The sequence below is a fragment of the Chrysochloris asiatica genome, unplaced genomic scaffold (genome assembly GCF_000296735.1).
Source record: "Chrysochloris asiatica unplaced genomic scaffold, ChrAsi1.0 scaffold00003, whole genome shotgun sequence".
Classification (NCBI taxonomy): domain Eukaryota; kingdom Metazoa; phylum Chordata; class Mammalia; order Afrosoricida; family Chrysochloridae; genus Chrysochloris; species Chrysochloris asiatica.
The window spans coordinates 16,272,663-16,277,598 of record NW_006408521.1 but is presented as its reverse complement, the minus strand read 5'-3'; the positions used below and the strand labels follow the sequence as shown (position 1 = coordinate 16,277,598).

The window sequence follows — 4,936 nt, the reverse complement described above, 5'->3', positions numbered from 1 at the left end:
ACAGTAGCCATACTCTGGTGTTGTGCTGTAGGATAATCACTGGACCGCAAGGCTGGTTTGAACCGCAAGGTCAGAGGTTCAAACTCACCAGCCTCAGAAACCCTATAAAAGATCACAATGAGTCACAACTGACTCGATGACACTTAACCACAACAAATCCTCTGACTAGTATACTAATGATTTATTATTATGAACTGTATAAATATTAGCATCTTTGGAGCCAATTTTACTCTGTGCTGCTTTTCTTGTGCAGTTTTTTATCTTTCTGGAATTTATAACTGCCAGGGTTTTCATTGTTAGCTTTTCTAAATCAGTAACTTATTTCAAATGCTAACAGGAACTAGAACTAGAAAGCCCTTCTAAGGAATATTTTATACTTGGTCCAATATATCAGATCATCTATCGGTTTTGTTTGTGTCTCACTTTGAAACTCCCACCTGGAGTTACCCTTCCTCCATGCGGATCTGGACTAGCTTGACTTTTCTCTTTACTGTCATCCTAGAACTTTAGTTTGCTTCCCTCCTATATTTGAATCTCTATTTCCAGAATCCCATATATTGTTCTTTCTTAGTTTATGCCAGTATTTTGATAAAACACATCTCCTAGTGGTTTTGGCATCTTGTTACTTGTTGCCTTGTGTGCACGTGCATGGACATGGCTTCAAACAACTATATCCAACAAGCAACCCAAAGCTACAAGGCTTATCCCACCCAACCTGGACAGGCTACTCCCAGCAGAGCAGTCAGCCCTATGGACAGCACAGTTACAGTGGTTACGGCCAGTCAGCTGACACTTTAGGCTATGGACAGAGCAGCTATGGAGCCCAGTCAGCTCCCCAGGGATATGGCTCAGCTGGTGGCTATGGCAGTAGCCAGAGTTCCCAATCATCTTATGGACAACAGTCTTCCTATCCTGGCTCTGGCCAGCAGCCAGCTCCAGCAGTTCCTCGGGAAGCTATGGAAGCAGTTCTCAGCGCAGCAACTACAGGCAACCCCAGAATGGGGGCTATGGCCAGCAGCAAAGCTCCTATAACCCCCCTCAGGGCTCGGGACAGCAGAGTACAATAGTAGCAGTGTGGGTGGCGGAGGAGCTGGAGGTAACGATGGCTAAGATCAGTCCTCCGAGAGTGGTGATGGAGGTGGCAGTGGTCATAGCAGTTAGGACCAGGGTGACGGAGGCCATGGAGGAGGCCAGCAGGACCGTGGGGACCGGGGTCACAGTGGTGGCAGCGGCAGTGGCTATAACCACAGTAGTGGGAGCTATGAGCCCAGAGGTCGTGGAGGCAGCCACGGAGGCAGAGGTAGCATGGGTAAAAGTGACCATGGTGGTGTCAATAAATTTGGTGGCCCGCAGGACCAAGGATCATGTCATGACTCTGAAGAGGATACTTCAGACAACCACACTATCTTTGTGCAAGGCCTGGGCAAGAAAGTTACAACTGAGTCAGTGGCTGATTACTTTAAGCAGATTGGCATTATTAAGACAAATATGAAAACCGGGCAGCCATGACTAATCTGTACACAGCAGGGAAAGTGGCAAGCTGAAGGGAGAGGCAATGGTCTCATTTGATGACCCATCTTCTGCTAAAGCAGCTATTGATTGGTTTGATGGTAAAGAATTCTCTGGGAATCTCATCAACAGCTCCTTTGCTACATGGTGAGCAGACTTCAATCAGGGGCTGGCAATGGACGTGGAGGCCAAGGGAGGGGAGGACCCATGGGCCAAAGGGACGATGGAGATGGTGGCGGTGGTGGCAGCAGCCGAGGAGGATTCCCTAGTGGCGGTGGCAGTGGGGGTGGACAACAGCGAGCTGGGGATTGGAAGTGCCCTAATTCTACTTGTGAGAACATGGACTTCTCTTGGAGGAATGAATGCAACCAGTATAAGGCCCCCAAACCACATGGCCCAGGAGAGGGACCAGGAGGCTCTCACATGGGGGATAACTATGGAAATGGCTGAAGAGGTGGTTGAGGAGGCTATGATCGGGGCTACTGAGGCCGAGGCAGGGACAGAGGTGGTTTGGGCCCTGGCAAGATGGACTCCAGGGGTGGGCACAGGCAGGATTGCAGGGAGAGGTCATACTAGCCTGGCTCCTAGGATCTGGAGCAGGCTTTCTGTCCCTACCCAACATTATCCCTCATTATTTTGCATCCTTCCAACTCCACAGGTTTTTGTGTTGGACTACGTAATTGTAACATACCTCTGGTTCCCATTAAAAATCATCATTTTAGTTAAAAAAAAAAAAATCACCTAGTCGTTGTCACTGTTGTTGTTAAGTGCCACCAAGTCAGTTTTAACTCATAGTGATTCTGTATAGAATTTCCAAGAAGTGGTTGGTGGGTTTGCATTGCTGGCCTTTTGGTCAGCAGTTCATTGCTTAACCTACAGCACCAACCAGGACTCCTATAGTTTCCTATAAAATGATGCATAGAGAATAAATTTTGGACACCTTTCATGATATACCCAAACAACTTTATTCTATCATTTATTTGCTAGTTTATGCTTGAAAGGGGTTCTGGTGTGGCACTGTAGGAAATATATGTAGGAATACGATATTGTGCCTGCTAAAACAATCCTCTATTGTTTTTTTTCTCCTATTTTTCATCTCTTTGCTTTTTATTTAAACTCCTGGGAGATATTCTTGTCTTTATTTTCTGGTCCTTCCAATAGAATTTGTTTCATTTTGTTTTTGTTTTGCCATCTTACTGAATCCTAAGGTCAATTTCTTATTCTCTATTACTTTTCAGATATTTTAAAGTATGTTACAGTCCCTGGTTTGCTGCTATAGGATAAGCACTGGACTGCTAACCACAAGTCAGTGGTTCAAACTCACTAGCTGTTCCTTGGAAACCTTATACAGGGTTGCTATGAGTCTGAACCAATTTGAAGGCACTTAACAACAACAACAACAACAAAAACAATGATTATTTCATGGATTCAATATCTTCTCATTTCTTTACATATTTATTGTAGGTATGTTTTAAATTTTATTTCGTTGTTGTTGTTAAGATTTCACACAGCAAAAATACACCAAGTCAATGGTTTTTACATGTGCCATTTAGTGACACTAAGTGACACACTGCTCAAGTTGTACAACCATTCTCACCCTCTTCTTCTGAGTCCTTCCTCCTCCATTCACATGAATTCCCTGCCTCACAGGCTCACTCACTGTAAGTTGGAACCAACTCGATGGCACATAAAAGCAACAAGGTTCCTAGATAATAATTCAAGTTGCTGTTATTAATTTGATCCCACATGTGTTACTGTTAATTACCATCCAGTTGGTTCCAACTCAAAACAACCCTATATAGGGTTTACAAAGAGCAGTTGGTGGGTTTGAATTGCTGACCTTGTGGTCAAAGTCCAGTGCTGATCCTACAGCACCACTAGGTAACTCTTAAAAGCACTTAATGCTCAAGGCAGACATTTTTATTAGTAAAGCTAAACTACTGTTTGGTTCTAAGACCAAGGGATGCTAAAGGTTTAAGGTTTAAAGATTATCTATGTCATATCAGAATCCTGGTGTGGTGCTGTGAATTAATATGCCAGACTGTAAAGCCATTTGAACTGCAAAGTTGGCAGTTCAAGCTCACCAGCTGCTCCTCAGAAACCCTATACAGGGTCGCTGTGGGTTGGAACCAACTTGACGGCACTTAACAGCATGTCATATCAGGGATGCAAGGATGGTTCAACATTAGAAAAATGATTAATGTAATCCACCATATAAATAAGAAAAAAGAAGAGAACCACATGATCATATTGATTGATGCAGAAAAGGCATTTGACAAAATTCAACATCCAATTCCTGTTAAAAACACTCAACAAAGTAGGAATTGATGGGAAATTCCTCAACATAATCAAGAGCATATATACAAAACCAATAGCCTACATTATTCACAATGGGGAGAAACTGAAAGCCATCCCTCTGCAAACAGGAACCAGACAAGGATGCCCTTTGTCAACTACTCCTATTCAATATTGTGTTGGAAGTCTTAGCCAGAGCTATACGGCAAGACAGGGAAATTAAAGGCATCCAAATTGGCAAAGAGGAAGTAAAACTCTCTCTGTTTGCAGAGGATATGATCCTATACATAGAAAACCCCAAAGACTCAGTAAAAAAGCTACTAGACCTCATTGTAAGATTCAGCAAAGTGGCAGGATATAAGATCAATATACAAAAATCAGTTGGATTCCCCTATAACAAAAATGACAGTGCTGAAAAGGACATTAGGAAAGCAATACCATTTACAATAGCCACCCAAAGGATGAATCTCTAGGAATAAATGTAAGCAGCAAAGAAAAGGACTTATACAAAAAAAACTACAAAACACTACTACAAGAAACCAAAAGAGACGTACAAAAATGGAAGAATGTACCATGCTCCTGGATAGGAAGACTTAACATTGTGAAAATATCAATACTTGCCAAAGCAATTTACACATATAATGTAATCCCAATCCATATTCCAACGACATTCTTCAAAGCGATGGAAAAACAATCACAAACTTTATATGGAAATGAAAGAGACCCAGGATAAACAAAGCACTGCTTAAGAAGAAGAATAAGGTGGAACACAAGTAGGGAATAGACACAGGATAGTCTGGGTGCTAGGGAGAGGGGCGATACATAAGAAGGAAGAGGGGAGTGGAAGAACAAAGCAGATAGGAAAACAATTAGGCAGGTTTGCATCGGCTAAGTGGGATAGAAGTAAATGATGATGTATGCTCAACCTTGGAACAACAGGGCTCTGGGATACAGGGCTTGAGGCATGGTTGGAAAGGGCAAAAGGGGGCACACAATGTTAAGAAGCTTGGCTGTCTGTTGCATCTTGGTTTCGTTTGCATACCATTATAAAATACACACTTGATGGGGAGCGAAAGGAATAGCCAGAAACATCACCATAGAAAGCTTGTAAGTCTGTCTTCTGCCTATAACT

The 4,936-nt window shown here is 42.9% G+C and overlaps 1 pseudogene; it reads left to right on the top strand.

Moving 5' to 3' along the window:
- The first annotated feature begins 654 nt into the window (after positions 1 to 654).
- LOC102812320 lies at positions 655 to 2,085 on the top strand (annotated as a pseudogene).
- The last annotated feature ends 2,851 nt before the right edge of the window (positions 2,086 to 4,936 follow it).